This window comes from Carcharodon carcharias, chromosome 12 (genome assembly GCF_017639515.1).
Source record: "Carcharodon carcharias isolate sCarCar2 chromosome 12, sCarCar2.pri, whole genome shotgun sequence".
Classification (NCBI taxonomy): Eukaryota; Metazoa; Chordata; class Chondrichthyes; order Lamniformes; family Lamnidae; genus Carcharodon; species Carcharodon carcharias.
The window spans coordinates 92,461,584-92,482,460 of NC_054478.1; the positions used below are offsets into that span (position 1 = coordinate 92,461,584).

At 42.2% G+C, this 20,877-nt stretch overlaps 1 protein-coding gene across 1 annotated transcript in view; it reads left to right on the forward strand.

The window, feature by feature from the left end:
• Positions 1 to 20,877, forward strand: part of znf804a (zinc finger protein 804A) — a 350,235-nt gene that overhangs the window by 60,090 nt on the left and 269,268 nt on the right. The gene's annotated exons all lie outside the window — the stretch shown is intronic.

The following is a 20,877-nucleotide window of genomic DNA, read 5'->3' on the forward strand; positions in this document are numbered from 1 at the left end:
TTTATCCTTCTTATGGGTTGATTTAACGTTTCAATATAATGTAATCAAGGTAATTCAAAAATGCAAAATAATCATATAAAGCAAAAAAAAGCATTTCATAATAGAAATCAGGAAATCCAGACAATATACTGAAAGAAAACGAACGAACAAATCAGAATAATATTACTTATGCATCACATACATGATTTGGAAGCAATGGAAATATATTTATGTATCTTCACATTGTGCTGTCATAGAACCATAAATTTGTATCTAATTTAGGTTATGAGCATTAAATCATAAACAGAACAATTCAACATTTAACTGGATATAAGTAGCACAATAAGAGTGAAAATGAATTGCAATTGACTGTCGCTTGTAAGCTATTCTGTCAGATTTTAACTGTAGAAACACACGTCTCAATTCTTGACATTTCGTAAACTCTATAGCAGCACTTAAAATAAATACAGCTGTCTGCAAGCTATTATTAAATGTGGACCATATTTTAAAATGGAAGTATGGGAATTGTCTTTTTAAGTATATTGTGGGATTGATGGCAAGAGTATTTTGGGGCCAAAATTTAACTCTGTCATTGAGCAAATGGGGGTATTGGATCGGCTGCTAATTATCTACCCCGCTCAATTTTCATCTCTATTGAAGTCAATAATGAGCAGCTGATTTCCAATCTGTTTAGTGCCCCCATCCCCCACAATCCCCCCCACCCCCACAACCCCCTCCGCCCCAGCACCACCCCCAGCCAAAGCTGAAATTTTACCCTTGAGATTTGAGCAGCAGACTCACTTTTACATCATTCTTTTACATAAACAGTTCAAAGTGGAAATATAATTTATATTAAGTATGGGGAAGATTTCCTATGTTCACTACTTGGAATAAAACATAAATTAATTCTAAATAAATGTGTTTATTAATTCACTATAAATAGCAAATTGTGGAAACCTTCCCACAATATATCAAATTAATGTGTACCTGACTGTTTAAGTTTTGCACTAGAAATTCCTACATTCCTTCCTCTTATTCACAGATTGGTAACTATTGTGACTACTAATTTAGTTTAATATTCCCTATATGTGGCTAACCTCCAGTGATGTCTGCCTCGGATAACTAGAAAAAATCTATGGCAACTATGGTATTAATAAAATATTATTTACGTTTGGTGACAGTAAGCGTGTCATGTGGTTATTGAAGGTGATAGAGTTGAGTATCATGAACATGTGTGTGTAGATGAGGAAGAGGGGAAGGACAAAACTAGGACCTCAGAAGACTTTGGATGTGGCTATGTAGAGGCAGCTATGTAAGCCATTGTTGACTGGCTTCAGACAGTCAGGAGTGGAACCATAATAGGTTAGTTCCATGGTGTTGGACAACATTGGAACAAAATTGAGAAATGCACCATAGTTACAGTCACAGAGGATGCTCTGTGTGACTTAGGCTGGGGCACTCTCTGTGCTGGCAGTCAGTCAGAACCCAGGCCAAAAGGATTCACCCTGGGAGTTTCAGGAGTGATGGGTGGCAATGGTGCATATGAGGGCTTCAGAAAAGAGAGGGCAGTTAATGATGGGATGACAGGCAGGACAGATGAATCACAAAATTGTTGCAGTGCAGAAGGTGGCCGTTTGGCCCATCATGTTTGTACTGGCTATCTGAGGATAGATTTTGTGAGGAGGGTTGTTGACAACAGCTTTGAAAGCAAGAGGGATTGCGACTGCTAAAAAGGAGTCATTAATCATTTTCACTGGCAGAGAATCAGGGAAGTAAACTGAATGCTTAAACACTGAATGGGGCATAAATCGAAGGAACAAAATGGAAAAGATTAACTTAGGCAGGACAGGAGGTAAGAAGAGAAACTGCAGGGTAACAGGGATCAGGGTGAGAGTGGGTGGAAACTGGAGAAAGTCAGCAATAACTGAGATAACTGCATGGCTGGGCACAATTTTACAGATGAAATAATCCATGAGCTCTGCCCTTAGCAATAGAGATAAGAGCACAGGGAGAGGAAAGTGATGTAAGAAGACAGTTGTAGAAGAATGTAGACCTGGATTGTTCTGGGATTTTAGGATGAGCCTGGAGTAGTATTTTTCCAAGTGGAGCTGTGTATGTTGATGCAGAGCATGGTGGAGCTAAATTTCACAATGAAGCATCAGACGATGGCAATGTGTCAATTGCACTCGAGTTTTCAGCCCTTTGACTTAACAGGAGTGCTGATTGAACGCCAGAGGTGGGAGGTGATGAGTGAATAGATGAGAACGAGGGCATCAACAGCAGAGCAGCTTATCAGGTCACCAGCAGCACAGCTGTTGGGACAGGGAGAAAGGAAGGAAAGAAGAATCAGCAGTTTGACAGTGAAACCATGAGGCAGATGGTGGTGAGCTTTTTTCCACAAATGAATCATGAGGCTAGTAGTCATTGGGGAGGTTGAGAAATGCTATTACAGATGCTTTGTGATTGGTTGTGAATTTTTAATTAACTGTCAAAAAGTTATATTGTTTTATATTTTAACTTCAGTGTGCATTGGAAGCGGAGGAGAGACGAGCCTGGTAGTATGCTGGAAACCCTGAAGTAAATTTTAACCCAGGCATTGCATTAACATATAATTTCCGGGTTTCCCTAATGATTAGTGAGAGCGGACGTGATGATGATCTGCATGAGGCAATGTCAAATTGAGTAAGAAACAGTCAAACATACAATTTAATGAAGTCTGGAGTTGTGAACAGAAAGAATTGGTAGAATAGAGTTGAGATGTTCAAAGGCTGTTCCTTGTATTAATGACATCTCCCTGGATGTGCTGCCGGGGGTTGTAACGGCCTCCAGGGAGATATTCTTCCTTACTGGTGGGAGAAATAAGCCTGCAGATGAAACAAATGAGGCATTGCCCATTATGTCAGCAGCAGGTTTGTGGTGTCACTGTCATGGATTCAATGCTGAAAGTGGTTTGATGACCTAATGAGGGCAGGAAAGATTAGAACCAGGGCACTTTCATCTACATTCTGATCGACATATCACTACAACCCTTCACTCTGCCTTCTCAAACCTTTTCCAGCAGATCACTCCTCACACCTACTTACCTTTCAGGTGCACCCATTCCTTTCTGTCTAAGCGCATCCTTATATTTCCACCTGGCCATCCACCAGTGACACTTACTCCCATCCTTATGTAATGTCATGCCTCTCTTTCATAAGCACCATCAACAAATTCTCTCCATTCATCCATTTCATTTGCCTCACTCATAGGACTCTTCTTTCCCTCCTTGCAGGAGAAATGGGCACAGCACACAAGGAAAAGGCAGAGAATCTGAGATGAGAGCCATCTTGCAGCTGACAACTGCAGAGGAGGAAGCTCTGGAGGAGTGTCAATGTCCCTGGTCATCAGAGATGGGGAGGCTGGGACCTCCCAGCTACCTGGTGACAGAATTAAATATCAGACAGCTACATGGCATATAACACTCACTCATGTTGATTTGACGTTGGCAGTGAGTGAAATATGATCATGTGCACAATTGATCACTTAAAACATTCTTACCTTGACTGTTGTAGTTCATGTCTTTAATCTCCCACAGAGCCTTGCAGGGGACAGTCCAAAAGAATCTCGATAACTTCTCAGAAGAGGTCACTCACTCTGAGGGTGCACCATTGCAGGATTCATGCAGGCCATGCATCAGCTCAGATATTCACACCTCAGTAGAATTCCGAAAGGCATAGAGTAGGATTTTCACCTGTTAATTCACACATCATAAGTGATGTGTGAAGACAGGTGGTGGAGACAGGGACAGCAGTGAGGAGTCCATGCTGGAAGGTGCGGGATGCTCTAAGATCTGATCAGCCGGACACAGATGCTGTACCTCAAGGGCCGTAAACATATAGGGGACTGCTAGAACAACAACAAAGAATGTACATTGGAAGGTTGCTGCAGCCGCACTATGTCCATCTCAAGCATAATGTTGTGATGTCATAAATCTCTATGACAATAGAGAAAGAGTGGCCAGCTACATGTACCATCAAAAACAGCAATAAAGCGAGTGCATATAGGCCCTCACCACTGTCATGCCACCTTAAATAGGAAGCATGATGCCTTAACTTGGCTGTTCATCATCCTGCTAATCTGAAGCAAAGTGTTCTCCTGCTCACCATGAGCAAGGAAGTGTGGCTGGACCATGAGACGGATGATGGTGAAAGGGTGCATGGAAGTAGGGATCAACTCAAAGCGCTTCCATTATTCAGCATTGTTCCCCTGCCCCTTTGCTCAGTCCCCCATATGTTGTCTCGTATCCCAACGGCTGAATCTATCCCTGCGCATGTGGAACGCTCCAAAGCCTTCATGGGCTCCAAAACCCAGAGGTCATCAGCCAAGAGCATCTCAGAACAAGGATCTGAGCTGCCTGCCTCTCCCACTGCTGAAGCCATGGAGGTCAAAGTGGGAGGAAGAGGAAAAGTAAATATTTATAATTGCACAAGGGTATGCACAAGAATGTGTTAGACAACATTAGATGGTTAAGTTGGTGTTTTATTTCTGAACCATGTTAACATTGTTTCTTTCCTCTACTTTTCCATGTTGTTCCTTTTTGCTTGCTGCTTGATAAGTGGCCTTTTCACTTGTGATGAATGGTAACTCATAAATTGACATTGACAAAATGGGGGTGGGGGGAGAGACGGCTATGAAATAGATGCTTGGTTATCTTCAGTATTGCTTTGTGCTAGTGTCATTGTGTGATGGGGAAGGGGGAGAAGTGTTTTTTTTGATGTGGTTGGCAGATGGGTGGACTGTAGGAACCTGAGTGACCCTCACTATAGTGAAGGTATTCCGGGTATTCCAGGCAGCAATGAGCTTGGTTGCTGATGCACTGGCTGGACCATGTCCCACCTCCTCCCCCTCAGAATTGTCTGAAGCACTTCTGTGTTCTGCATGTTGTTCCTCTTGAGGGTCCAAACCTCTCTGCCTTGCAGAGAATAGCATACTATAACCATTCGGGAGACCCTGGTTGGTGCATTCTGAAGAATGACTCCAAATCTGTCTACCTACCTCACGCACATTTTCAGCATATCAAAGGCTTGTTCAATTATACATCTGGTTATCAAATCACTTTCATTGTATTGCTCCTAGTCCTCATTGGTTGGGTACCTCACGGGTGTCACCAACCATGTTTTAAGTGGGTAAACCTTGTCACGGGTAACTAGATAGTAACTGCTTCCAGATGTGAAGACTTTTGGCAGGGTGGACTGCCCCAGGATAAAGCATCATTGCAGCTGCACAAGAATCTTGCACAAACCTTCATAAAGATCTTTGTTTGGTTGCACACCAGTTACATATTAATGGAGTGGAACACCTTGTGCGTGACAAACACACCTGGTTGATCAGGTGGTGCATTAATTGCCACATGGGGATAGTGGATGAAACCCTCCACCTGTAGGAAGACAGCCAGAGCCACAAAACCATATGCTTGCTCATTCTAACTGGTGTCATTGCAGGAAGCACACGTAATTACCAGCACTGGCAAACAAGCCATCATCACCTGTCTTATGCATTGGTGGGACACCAACTATGAGATTCTGCAAATGTCTCCAGCAGAGCCTGGAAGGGGGCAGAGGCAAAGAAGTTGAGGTCAGTGGTGACTTTGGCAGCCAGTGGTAAAGTATGGCTACTGGCAGCAGGTTTCGTTTCAGCCAGCGCCTGACTTGATACTCTGAGCCTCTTCCATTGCCTGTGCCCCTACATGTCAAGGAAGCTTACACTCTGCCTGTAGACTTTGTGTGGTGGGTAGGGCCTCCTGCGGGCTGCAGCTCCCTGCTGACCTGCTCTCTCCTGTGGAGCTGCAGGTCTGTGAGCAACAGAGGTGTTGCTGCTCCTGTCCCTGCTGGTGCTGATGGCGTTGGTCATCTTGGTCCTCATCCGAGGTCCAATGTAACACTGCATAAGTGGCACCCATGCTGATCTGATCAGAGCTCCAAGGTGCAGATCGGATTAACAAACCTCCAAAATATAGACGACACGTTCCAAGTTGTAAAAATAACCTCTCAGCACAAGTACTGCAAACAAAACCTTTCACTCAAGAAGGCAAGAAAGCAGCTATGTGGAGTCGGTCCCTTTTCCCTGTCAAGTCTTTAGCGCTCTCAATTATCACTGAGCACTTGCTTTATTTTCACTGGTGAGGTCCAAGAAGCCTGAGATACCCATGGACCTACAGTTAAATTGCAAAAGGCATGATAACATGTCTGTAACTGAGTGATTAACATATTGAAACTGACAACTCTCCTCCCCTAAAGAAGCACTCAGCCTATAGCACTGGAATGAAATGTAGAAGAAATGGGTTGAAACTGGCTCCTGACAGAATCGCTTTTTCTCAGCACTTAACTCCCACCCACTCCACCCACCAGCTGCACCCAAACCCCATACTCACCCATGCTAAAAGTCCTCCCACTCCATTATGTCAAGTTGTTGACATAACAGTAACAACACCTCAAGTTAATTAATTGGCTTTGGTGGGCATTGGGGCATTTCTGAGATATGATAAGGTTTCTATAGAAATGCAAGTTTTACTTTTAATAGTTTTTATCAGGAAAACCAGTTTTCATTTCATTTCCACTAATAAGACAAAATTGTGATATCTCGCACAGTCCAGGGTTATTTTCGTACTTTCCTTATTACCTAAGGTACCACAATAGTAGAGACTTGGTTGCATATTACACTGTTGAAAAACAGGTGCAACACAAAGTACATAACCAAAAGTGATGATTTTGAAAAGCTGTAGCAACTAGAACTGGTTTCTCATTTAACTGAACAGATCTTGTATTAAAACAATATTTCTAAATTAATGCCAGTTGTTCAAATTACCCATAATACAATTTTCACATCACCATGCTCTCATTTGGAAATACCATCTAGTCCAGCGGGCAACATAATTCAGATGAAGGTGACATTTAAGTATATTCTCTTGCAATTAGAAGGAGCTAAGTTTTCACAATGGAGGTCAATGTTAACAGATCTGACACTGCCACTTGACATAAAGAAATAAGTATTTTGCTATTTGTCCTTCATCTATGTATTGAGCATAGAAAAGATCAGAATACTTTATAAATCACCATAATATAGGAATTACTGCATCAGTGTTTTATATTTTGTTTTGAAACGTAAATCATTCTGTCATTTGGCCTCTATGCATGAATTCAAGCTCATGGGATTTGTGCAGCATAACTGTATGCCAGATGAGCTGAATTCTTCTTCACATCAACATTTACTAGGCAGACAGTGAGCTAATGAACACACAAGAGAGACAATTAATGCTAAAGTTAAGATAATTTAGAAATATCATGAAAGGGTCATGTTCTCTTTTCACATGGGAAATGTAAATATTGTGGATTAAAGGATATTAAAACACTTGTTAGCAAAGTTCAATTTATGGCATGGTTATTGTTATTGTAACCCCTCTTGAAAAACACACTGACCCTAAGCAGGGGTATCTTTGTCCCTGTTGTATATTTGTCTTGAAACTAAATGATATATGTGATTTAAAATAAAGTGGCTGATTTAAAGTAATGGCTAATAGTCATAGTCAATCCAAACAAAATGCCTCAGGATTTATGTGCTTCTACAACATTCATCAGTTTAAATATTGGATTTCTGTAAATAAGCTTTTCAATTTTGTTTGACTTTGAACACTGTTGTATTGGCTTTAACGTAGCCATTGTGACACTAGGTTTTCAGATAGAGAGGTGGGAAGGAGAGGGGAGAATGGGGATATTAAAAACAGGATTCCACCACAGTGCTAGAACGTAAGGATATTCTCGGTGGCTGCATTAAGATAAAACACAAATAGATGGTATTAAATATTAGGAAGGATAATGGTACAAATTTGTGCGTGTTTAAAAGGCAAGATTTGTAGACAATCAAGAGAGATATGAAATAGAGAAATAGGATTGTCAATGTTAACAATTCCAAGGTAAACTATGATAAAGGTAAGGCATATGGCTAAAGTAAATGGAAGCTATTTTTAGCGTACATTTAAGACTGTTCCTGAGAATAGCATGGCTGCGGAATTAGGCTCTGCAGTTTTGGTGCTATGGATGTTGTTTTGGTACCTATTGACAGTGCGTGTACATATGCCAAATACCATCTTGGTAAGGGCATTAATGCAAGCATGAGGACCATGCACCAGAAATATGCAGGAACAGACAGATCATGATATAGTCAGCATGTAACACGGAATTGATATCTGTGCTGCCATCTTTGACTTCTCTACTCCAGCTAATGCCTGATCTTAAACATACACAGCTGAGCAGCAGGAAGGACATTCCCATAAATACCATTGATAGGAATTGCCAACAACCTGCAGATTAATTGCTGATTAATGTTTCCTGGCTCTGTCTGAGTTTGTAGAACGTCTTGGTGGTGATAGGCCATTTAACCTCTTTGAATGAGATCTCGGCTCATTTGAGATTCCACATTGTTGTCTTATTCCCTTATCCCTTCAAACCTTTTGTTCACGAAAACAAAACCTATCAGTGTCAGTTTTAAAATTAACAATTGATGTAGCACTGATTGCCATTTGAGGAAATAAGTTCTAAACTTGTACCACCGTCTGTATGTAGAAATGCTTCCTAATTTGACTTCTGAAATGTCTGGCTCCAATTTTTTGACCATGTGCCCTAGTCCTGGACTCTCCAACCAGCTTATAGAGTTTTTCTATATCGACCCTGTCTGTTCCCCTTAATATTGTGAAAGTTTTAATCAATTTCTCCCTTAATCTTCTAAATTTCAGGGAATACAATCCTGGCTTGTGTAATAACTCCGCATAATTTAATCTTGGGATTCCAAGTATTATTTTAGTAAATCTATGCTATTCTCTCTCCGAAGCCAATAAATGCTTCCTAAGGTGTGGTGCCCAGAATGTCTCCCAGTACTCCAGGGCCTGATGTAACCAGGGCTTTGCATAGCTGAAGCATGACTATGACTTCTACCCCCTTGTATTCTTGCCTTTAGATATAAAGTCCAGCATTCATTAAACTGTTTGATTATTTTCTGTACCTGTTCATGACATTTTGATGATCTATGTATCTGGACCCGCCCCAACCACCCCACCTCCACCCCCTATCCCACCCCAACCAACCCCACCCCTCCCCCTAACCACCACAGTCTTCTTGGACCAAGGAGCATAGGAACAGGAGTAGGCCATTCAGCCCCTTGTCCCCGCTCCACCAGTCAATCATATCATGGCTGATCTGCTACCTCTGCCATTTTCCCAAAACTCTTGATATCTTAATAACTAGAAATCTGTTGATCTCTGTCTTGAACATACTTAATGACTGAGCCTTCGCTGTCCTCTGGGGTAGAGAATTCCAAAGAGTCACCACACTCTGAGTGAAGAAATTCCTTCCCATTTCAGTCTGAAATGGCTTACCTTTTATTTGATACCCTGGTTCTAGGCCCCCCAGCCCGGGGTAACATCCTCCCTGCTCCTACCCTGTCGAGCCCTGTAAGAATTTTGTATGTTTCAATGAGAACACCTCTCAGTCTTATAAACTGTGGAGCAAACAGGCAGAGTCTCCTCAATCTCTCCTCACAGGACAATCCCACCAACCCAGAAATTAGTCTGGTGAACCTTCATTGCACTCCCTTCATGGCAAGTATACCTGTTCTTAGGTAAGGAGACCAAAACTATGCACAATATTCCACGTGTGGTTTCATCAAGGCTCTATCAACTGCAGCAAGACCTTCACTGTTTCTATCTATCTACCATTTAAACAATATCTTGTTCTTTCCTTTTTAGGTCCAAAGTGATGACTTCACATTTGTCTACATTGAAATCAATTTGTCATACTTAATCTCACTCACTTAATCTATAAACATCTCTTTGTCATTGTACCCTTCTATCTGCCTCCTTTGTGTCATTGGCAAACTTGGTTATGTGGCTTTCTATCCCATCACCTAAGTCATTAATGATTACAGTGTTGAGGCCCAACACAGATCCTTGCTGGACACCACTAATCACATCCTGTCAGATTACTGTCCATTATCCATGCTCTCTGTCTCTTGCTGCTCAGCTAATTTCCTAATCAGGTCAAGAATTTAGCTTCAATTCCATGAGCTTGGAAACAATCCCTTATAGAATCATAGAATAATTACAATACAGAAAGAGACCATTCAACTTATCTTGTTTTTGCCAGTTCTCCACAAGATCAATTCACCTAGTTCCAATGCCCCAGCCTTTTCCCCATAGCCATGCAATCTTTTTCTCTTCAGATAATTATCCAATTCTATTTCAAAGGCCTCGATTGAATCTGCCTCCACTGCTCTTAGGTAATGCATTCCAGAGCCGAACCATTTGCTGCGTAAAAAAGATTTTCTTCTAGTCGCAGTTGCTTCTTTTGGCAATCACCTTAATCTGGTGTTCTCTGGCTCTGGATCATTCCGCCAAAGTGAATGTTTTCTCCCTACCTACTCTGACAGACCCCTGATGATTTTGAACACCTCTATCAAATCTGCTCTTAATCTTCTCTTCTCCAAGAAGAACAATCCCAGCTTCTCCAACCTATCCACATAAGTAAAGTTCCTCATCTCTGGACCATGTTCATGAATCTTTTCTACACTATCTCCAACACCTTCACATCTTTTCAACATGTGGTGCCCATTTCTGAATGCAATACTCCTAGTTGAGGCCGAACCAGTGTTTTGTTTACAGGTTTATCTTAACTTCCTTGCTTTTATATTCCATGTCTCTATTAATAAAGACAAGGATCCAGTATACTTTATTAACCACTTTCTCAACCTACCCTACTGCATTCAATGATTTGTGCACATATACACCCAGGTCCCTCTGTTCCTGAACCCCTCTTCAGAATTGGGCTCTTTATTTTATATTGCCTCTCCTCATTCTTCCTACCAAAATTAATCATTTTATACTTCCCTGCCGCGCTCATACTACATTCCACAAGGCTATCTATGTCCTTTTGAACTTTAATGCTACCCTCCACCCCTTCCACAAAATTTCCAAGCTCTGTGTCAGCTTCAAAATTTAAAATTGTGCCTTGTACATCCAAATCTAGGTCATTAATATATATCAAGAACAGCAAGGGTCCAAACACCAACTCCTAGGAAACTCCACTATCTATCTTCCTCCAGTTCAAAAAACAACTGTTCACCACTACTCTCTGTTTCCTGTCACTCAGCCAACTTTGTATCCATGCTGCTGCTGTCCATTTCATTGCTGACAAGCCTATTATGTAGCGTTCAACAAATGCCTTTTGGATGTCCATGTACACATATCAATCACATTACCCCAAGCATTCCTTTCTGTTACCTCATCAAAAAGCTCAAGCAAGTTAAACATGATTTGCCCTTAACAAATTTGTGCTGGCTTTTCTTGATTGACCTGCATTTTCCCAAATGACCGTTAATTTGGTATAGGATTATCATTTCTATAAGCTTCCCCACTACCAAGGTTAAATTGACTGGCCTGGGGTTGTTGAACATAACTTTACAAAAGTTTCAAAAAAGGGTGTAACATTTGCAATTTCCTTTAATGTTGTCTGTCAGTCTCTTCTCATACTCTCTCTTTGCTTCTCATATTTTCATTCTCGCATCCCTCTGAAGCTTCTATATTGAGCCTGTTTCACAATTGTATTAGCCACCTGAAATCTGTCATATAAACCCTTTTTCTGCTTCATCTTATTTTATATCTCTCATACAGGGAGCTCTGGATCTTTTTGCCCTACCTTTCCCCAACATGGGGATGTACCCAAACCATCTCCTCTTTAAAGAAAGCCAATTACAGATTTGCCTGCCAATACCTGATTTCAGTGTATCTGGGTGAGATCCATTCCCACCCCATTGAAGTGGGCCCTCCCCCAATTAATTATTTTTACTCGGGATTGTTCCTTGTCCTTTTTCATAGCCAAGTTAACTCATATATGATATGATCACTGTCCCCTAAATGTTCCCCTACTGACACTTGATCCACCTGACTCACCTCATGCCCCAGAACCAGATTGAGCAATGCCCCTTTCCTCATTGACTGGAAATATAATGTGTAGAAAACTTTCCTGAGCACACTGAAGAACCTGTTAGCCCTCTCTGCCTTTTGCATTATTACTATTCCAGTCCAAAACAGATAATTAAAATGTACTAAAAAGGATAATTAATTAATTATGAGTGACTTTATCAAATTCTTCCTGTAAGCCCATATAAATAACTTCCCTCGACATTCCTCTGTCCACAACTTTAGTCACCCCTTGAAAAGTTCAATCAGATTCATCAGACATAACCTACTCTTTACAAATACGTGCTGGCTCTCTTTGATCAGCTGGAAAGGTTAAAAGGTGTTCAGTCACCTTATCCTTAATTATAGACTCTAACAACTTCCTGATAACAAATGTTTGGTTAACTGATCTATAATTCCCTGGTCTCTCTCTCTCACCTTCCTTAAATAGTGGATTGGCATGCATATTTTTCCAATCGAAAGCAATGGTTCACGAGTTGAGAGAACTTTGGAAGATTATACCGCAAGTGCAATGGTTTCCTCTACTTCCTTTAAAACACTGGGATGGAAACAATCTGGTTCTAGGGATTTGTCACTATTGAGTGCAATTATTTTCCGCATTCCTGCTATTTTGCTTACAATAATTCTGGTGAGTCCCTGTTTTGACTTGATATTAGTTTCCTTAGGGTGTCCAACATGCTGACCTCTCGAAGGGTCATGAGGACTCGAAACGTCAACTCTTTTCTTCTCCGCCGATGCTGCCAGACCTGCTGAGTTTTTCCAGGTAATTCTGTTTTTGTTATGCTGACCTCTCTCCCTACTGTGAGTGCCGATGCAAAGTAATTATCCAGCACGTTCACCATTTCCTTATTTTCATTGACAATGTTGATGTTATCAGCTTTCAACAGCTCAAATTGCTGCTGACCATCATCTGTTTCCTAATCGAATCATAAAACTGTTTTATTTTGATTTTAATATCCCTTACAATCTCATACACCATTTTTATAATTCTTACCATCAGTTTTGTCAACATTTGTTGTTCTTTGTATTTCCTGATTTGCCACGATCTATGCTATTTGATGCACGTTTCTATGCTTTTTTTCTTTTAGTTCAATGTTGTCTCTTCTCTCTTTAGTTGTCCTTGACTGTTTTTCTTTGGCAAGTTCCAGCACTTGGCCCTTAGGGGTATAAACTCGTTCTATATCATGCTAAACTCTTTTTTGAAGAAATTCTTTTTTCCATTACTGAAGCAGCAGATATGGTTAGCCTCCAGGGTCTAAATCATCTTGTCAAATGGGCCAATACATGGGGAATTAAATTCAACATAGAGAAATGCAACATCATGTGAATCAGCAGTACATGATATCTTTTATGTCTTGACACTCTGAGCTCACTAGTCGAGTAAACTCGAATTGCGCACCTTCATATATACTTGTCAGTTAATGCTCACTATCAATAATGGAGATTGACATAAGAACAAACTATGATTATTCATTGCAACAGAAGGCAGGGCACTAAATCTTTGCATACTCCCACAACCACCTCCAGGTCTGGAGTTTCAATTAACTACAGCCATTGATTGGTCAGTGCCATCACATGGTTAGTCCACTTGCATTCTCTTAAAGATACAAGGTACTCCACTTTACCACATCCCTCCCCCTTTATTTAAAAATACAGTTGACAAACTTAATAACATGTGAACTATTTACACTAATAACTATTTACAAATAAAATCTTTCAGGAGGCTTTCTTGGATGTGTTGAGCATTGCAGTTCAACAACCTCGGCTGGTTTTTCCGAGACCTCCTTTTCAGGGGATAGCTGTCCACTAAGTTCCTCAGTGGAAATTGGCAGGTTTGTCTCCGCGAAATCCTCAGGTCCCATAGGCCCCACCGGTACTTCCAAACCATGTGATCTGTCCTCTACACGCGGCACAAATTCAAGCATAGATGAAGACTGCATTTCTTCTTGTGGGATTGGCTATCTTTTGTGCAGATTATCCACATGTCATCTAATTATTCGGCTGTTTACCGATACATTATAGGAGAGGGGTCCAGTTACTACACTAACCTCACCTAACATCCAATTGGGCCCATCTCCAAAGTTCTTCACGAGCACTGCATCTCCCACCGCGGCCATGCCCATCATGCCTGGTCTTCTGCACCACTTGGCTTTTCCCTAAATTCAGCCAGATAAGGGTCAGGCGTGTGAAGGGGCATCTCTTCATTAGTAGTTCCACAGGGGCAATGCCGGTAGTTGTGTGTGGCATGGTCTGGTATGCGAACAAGAACCGGGACAATCTCGTGCTGATGGAATCCCCTTCCATCTTTTTCATCCCGGATTTAAAGGTTTGGACTGCCCGCTCAGCCATGCCGTTTGATGCTGGGCAATAGGGTGAGGTTTTGATATGGGTAATGCTGTTAAGGACCGTGAACGTGCGGAGCTCCCCACAGGTAAAAGTGGTCCCGTTGTCAAACACGAGGATCTCCGACAACCCATGCACTGCAAACTCTGCTGTAATTGGTCTACGGTAGCAGCCGACGTGGATGACTGGATTTCATAGACATCCATCCATTTGGAGTGAGAATCAATCAGTAAAAGGAAAAATTTGCCCAAGAAGGGTCCCACGTAATTGACTTGGAGATGCACCCATGGCCGTCCCATCATTCCCATGGGTGTAATGGAGCTAAGCGGAGTGGGAGCTTTTGCACCTGCTGGCATCGAGGACAGTTTTTGACCAGGATTTCGATATCCAAGTCTATGCCTGGCCACTACAAATAGCTGCGTATGAGCGTCTTCATTCTGCTAATGTCTGGGTGAGCGCTATGTAGCTCGGCTAATAAATGTCTTCACCCCCTTGGGGGCACGATTGCCCTTTCTCCCCAGAATAATATGCCGTCCTGGCAGGAGGGTTCATATTTGTGGTCAGAATAGGGCTTCATCTCCTCGGATTTAGATCCATCCAACCAACCATTCAAGACCTGCTCCCAGACGTTAGACAATAGTGGGTTCCACTTGTCCACTCACAGATTTGTCTGGTCTGAACAGGGGAGCAGTCCAGAAATTTAGCACTAAGACCAGTTCCTGGGGAATCGGAGTATCCCTGTTATTAGCTGGCAGGGGGAAGGTGGCTTAGTATGTCAGCACGAGCGATTTGAGTATCCAAACGATGAACAAAAGTGTATTTGTAGGCGGCTAATATTAGTGCCCATCTCTGGATGTGAGCCGATGCGGTAGGGGGTATCGCTTTATCTTCTCCAATAATCCCACTAGGGGCTTGTAGTCAGTTATAATATGGAAATGGCGAACATGGAGATATTGATGAAACTTCCGGACGCCGAACACAATATATAAGCCCTCTTTTTCAATTTGGGAATATTGTCGCTCTGTGACACTGAGTGTGCGAAATGGATAACCAATGGGTCGTTCAGAGCCATCTGCCATCCGATGTGAAACAACAGCCCCTATTCCATAAGGGGACACATCACATGTTAAAATTAATTCCTTCTTGGGGTCAAATGGACCAACAAGGCTGGCAATCTTAACAATCACTTCACTTTCAGGAAGGCATCCTGGTGGGGGGATTGCCAACTCCATTTCTGGTTCTTCTTAAGCAGGCTGTACAATGGGGCCAGCACAGTTGAGAGATTTGGGAAGGAATCGGCTGTAGTAGTTTACCATGCCCAAGAAGACCTTAGGTTTTGTGGTATTTCTCAGGGCAGGTGCCTCGCAAATGGCCTGGACCTTTTCTTCCACAAAATGCAGGCCCTGCGCACCAACCTTGTGGCCCAAGTAAACTACCTCCTTAGCTTGAAACAGACACTTATCTCATTTTAAACATCCCCCTGCTTGTGTGAAGCGTTTGACACCTCTTCTAGATTTGCTAAGTGTTCATCCAAATAAATGATAACATGGGGCAATCCTTGGAGCAAGTTTTCCATTGTTCTTTGGAAAATAGCACACCCCGAGGAAACCCCAAAGGGCAGATGTGTGTGTTGATACAATCCTCCATGCATGTTAATGGTGATGAGTTCCTTAGAGTCCTTTTCCAACTCTACCTGCTGGTAGGCAAGGCTTGTGTCTAATTTTGAAGATGTGATGCCACCTGCCAACTTCAAATATAATTCCCCAATCTCGGTTATCAGGTGTTAAACTGGGGTGCTCTCCAGCTGACACTATCAAGGGCAAGCTTTCAGATTGATCTCCATATGTCACTGAGACTTGACATAATCTTTTCATTCTTATTTCTTCACCTGTGTATATTCTCAGTTTAGTGTCCAAAACTTCCAATCTTAAAGGATGGTTCCTTTATTCAAGTATCTGAATATATGTTCTCCAATGACGGACATCAATGTTCCAGCATCAACTTCCATCTTAATGGGTTGTCCAGTGACTATAATGGTTACTTGGATTGGTTGGGCTCTACCCGCTTTCAGGTAATATAATGAATGGACGTCTGATTCTATTTCTTCTGGTTCTTCCTTGAGACATATTTCACGATTTCTCCCTTTGTCTTTAAAATGCTGTCTCAGCCTATCTCTGCAGTGCTGCATTGTGTGACCACAGTGATGGCAAAAAAAAACCATTTGACTTGTTTGAATTGTCGATTGCCCACTGGATGCCTGGATGCATTTCTCTCATTCATTTTGTGGGTTTTCACTGTAATACTGCTGTTTTTCACTAATCTGTACATAGCGGATGTTTCCAGCCTTTCTGTGGAGTCCGATGTTTTCGCACTTTTTGTTGCTAGTCTATCCAGCCCTACCAGATGGACCAGTGAAGTTCAGTGTGTATCTCTTATAGCTTCTGAATTTCTCCATGGCTGTAGCTAATTCTAGTTCCTTATTGAAGTCTAGATTAGCTTCGGCTAGCAAACACCTTTGAATAGTATCATCTCCAATCCCGCTTATCAGTCGGTCTCTCAACATATCACTCATGTACATTCCGAATTCACAATGTTCAGTTGATGCCTTTAAAATGGCAACATAATCATCTAATGTCTCCTCTGGAAGCCTTTTCCTTGAATTGAACTTGAAGCGCTGCATGGTAACTGAGGGCTTTGGTCTCAGGTGGTTTTGTACGATTTTTATTAACTCATCAAAAGCCCCCGAGTCGGGGGTGTTAGATGACGTGAGGTTGCAGGTCAGCTTGTACGTTTTGCTCCCGCATGTGGACAAAAGAATTGCCCTCTTCTTTTCCTCCCCTGCGATGCCGTTAGCAGTAAAAAAGAATGCTAGGCGTTTGTCATACTGAGACCAGTCATCTGAAATGGGGTCAAATGGATCAACACGCCCGAACTGCGGCATTGTGAACGACTGCAAGGGGACTCCGTTTCCAATGGGCTTCCCAGTTAATGATGATTCAGGTGTTTGACTCACCGCGGCTTTCTTGACTGCTGTTGATCCATTCATGATTTGCCTTCCACAAAGTTGCCCTCTCTTGGGGGTCTCTTATAATTTTCTGTCCGTAGCCATTTTTCGTGCAGTCCACTTGTGTTCTCTTAAAGTTACCTGGTACTCCACTTTACACAATATCCAACAATACCTAACTACATAATGCATGATTCCCCACTTGGGGCAAAATTTTTAGCTCAGTGGGCCAGTGTGTGCCCGACCCACCAGCCTCCGCATTCAAAGGATCATCCTCCACCATTTCCGCCAACTCCAGCATGATGCCACCACCAAATACATCTTCCCTTCACCCTCCCTATCGACATTCTGTAGGGATCGTTCCCTCCGGGACACCCTGGTCCACTCCTCCATCATCCCCTACTCCTCAACCCCCACCTTTGGCACCACCTCATGCCCACGCAAAAGATGTAACACCTGCCCCTTCACTTCCTCTGTCCTCACCGTCCAAGGGCCCAAACACTCCTTTCAAGTGAAGCAGCATTTCACTTGCATTTCCCCCAACTTAGTCTACTGCATTCGTTGCTCCCAATGTTGTCTCCTCTACATTGGAGAGACCAAACGTAAACTGGGCGACCGCTTTGCAGAACACCTGCGGTCTGTCCGCAAGAATGACCCAAACCTCCCTGTTGCTTGCCATTTTAACACTCCACCCTGCTCTCTTGCCCTCATGTCTGTCCTTGGCTTGCTGCATTGTTCCAGTGAAGCCCAACGCAAACTGGAGGAACAACACCTCATCTTCCGACTAGGCACTTTACAGCCTTCCGGACTGAATATTGAATTCAACAACTTTAGGTCTTGAACTCCCTCCTCCATCTCCACCCCCTTTCTGTTTCTTCCCCCTTCCTTTTGCTTTTTCCAATAAATTATATAGATTTTTCTTTTCCCACCTATTTCCATTATTTTTAAATATTTTTAAATTTTTTATGCTCCCCCCAGCCCCACTAGAGCTATACCTTGAGTGCCCTACCATCCATTCTTAATTAGCACATTCGTTTAGATAATATCACCAACTTCAACACCTATGTGTTCTTTTGTTCTGTTGTCTGTGACATCTTTTGATGATCTGCTTCTATCACTGCTTGTTTGTCCCTACAACCACACCACCCCCCTCCACTTCTCTCCCCCCACTCAACACCCCCCCCACCCCCAACACACACACACACACACACACACACACACACCTTAAACGAGCTTATATTTCACCCCTTCCTTGGATTCACCTAGTTCTATTGAAGGGTCATGAGGACTCGAAACGTCAACTCTTTTCTTCTCCGCCGATGCTGCCGGACCTGCTGAGTTTTGCCAGGTAATTCTGTTTTTGTTTTGCTTGAGACCCATATCCTGCTAAAAACATTACCCTCCTTTAGGAAGTTCAATGCAGGCCAGTTCACTTTGCTACAAACAATTACTCATGAGGTACTGCTTTTTCCCCGTTGGTCACATCGTTAGGCTGGCACAGTCTCTAGAACTGAAGAAAGGCCCAGAGGTTGACATATCTCTCTAAAATTTTGAATGGACAATTAAATATTTTTAAGCAGTGCATCAAGCCCAAAGTCACCAAGCTCAAAGAGTTTACAACCAACAGATCTTACTGTACACACCCCACGGTACTTGCTTTACTAACTCCTTTTTACCAAGTACCTTTAAGGACATGAACAACCTCCCACAAATCTTAATCTCCATGCCTGCTATGGACTAATTTAAGGAAAATCTGTTGAACTTTTTTACATTAATGAGGCCACCGACTGCACTCATAGTGCACCTCCTGTGAAAATTCTCTAGTGGTAGACTATGGAGGGAACCTTACCAAGTGACAAGTACTAAGTACTATCTACCAAATGATCTTCTGTTATTTTACCCATGAGCAGATTTGCCTGGTGCATGTTTACCATTGTCATTGTCTGTCTCATTTCACTGAAGTCAGTTTAATCTAAATGTAGAATCTTCTGTTTCACACTTATACCTTTCAAGCAGTATGTTGAACTCGATCATATTATGGTTGCTATAGATAAATGTTAATGCACTGTTAGGTAGTTCACTAAATCAGGCTCCTTAATCTTTACTAGACCTAATATGTTATGTCCCTTGTTGGTTCTAAATCATATTGCTGCAGGAAAGTGGCTCATAGACATTCAAGATATTCATTGCCTTCCAAATATGTGCTAGTCTGCATATCCCAGTCTGCATGCCCCATTCAAACCACTGTGGCTTTGCTATACGCTTAGGAGGAAGGGAGGAGGGTGTGGGAAATTTGACGGAACATCCTTGGTCAGAAGTCCAGTGGCTTTATATCATTTCTGGATTTTACCACTGGAGGTTGATGTTACATATCAAATGACAATGTCATGTTCAAGAGCGCCTCTCACTTAGGTGCAGCTATGCTTCTGACTGGGTATGTTACTGCCTGACCCTTTGCCATCGACTGGGTGGTCACTGCCCCTTCACCAAGCCATCTCATGTCCCCACATGCAGGTTCCAAAGGGGAAAGAAGCATGGAGTATTCACCTTGACAGACCTGTACCAGGTACTCTGGGTGATCTCACTGCTGCTGACCTCCTCAGCGATCTCTGTCCAGGTTTGCTTGGTCAAGCGTGCTGATCTCCTCTACCCATTCTAGGGATGAGGACATCTTCCTCTGATTCCTCTTTTGCTTTGTCTGTGTCAATACCACAGACTAACATCTGTATCCCACTGACAATAATATGGTTAGTGCTAGCTACACTGCATGGCTGTCTTTGCCTTTGCAGCCCGGCGGAGAACCTGCTGCAGGGAGGCAGTTCTGAACCGCAGAGCCATCCGGAATCTTTCTTCTGTCATTCTTGCTGTGGGCTTCTGTTCAGTTCCTTGGCAGAAGGAAGTAGTCAGGCTCTCTCAGAGCAAACAACGGCCCTTTAAATATGGCACCAGCATTTCACTTCTCGCCTCTGCATTCAATTGGATGACCCCTGTGCCTCCCCTGAGTTAATTGGCTGATGGCTGTGAGTTTGTATGCCTGACTGGAAATTTCACCCTCTCCTGTGCTGCCACTAGGAGCTGTAGCCTTGCCTCAAAATTCAGGCCAATGTGTGAAATCTCTTGAGATGGCTGCTCAGTACGCTTAACATTTGCTGGTAGGTAGCATTTTTATATATTCAAGTTGCTGTAAACTGTGAGTTTGTCTGTTGCCTGTGATCTTATTAATCTTATTTCCCAAAAATAATAATTAAATATTACACAAAATAATACGTGAAACAAGCACAAATGTTGTTTGAATGTGGTAATTCTAATCTTTATAGTTTTAGGAATCAAGACCACCTTTATGAAGTGGTATTGGGCAAAACCTTATAAAAGGAAAAGCATAATTTATATTTGTAAAAAATATTTCTAGAAACCATCCAATGAATTTATATAACTGATTTTACTTGAAAAAGTATTTAAATTGTATGAGAGTTAGTTTCCCAACAAATATTTAAGATTAGATTATTGTATTGCAGACATAAGGTGGGCCATTCTCCAAGATATGTTC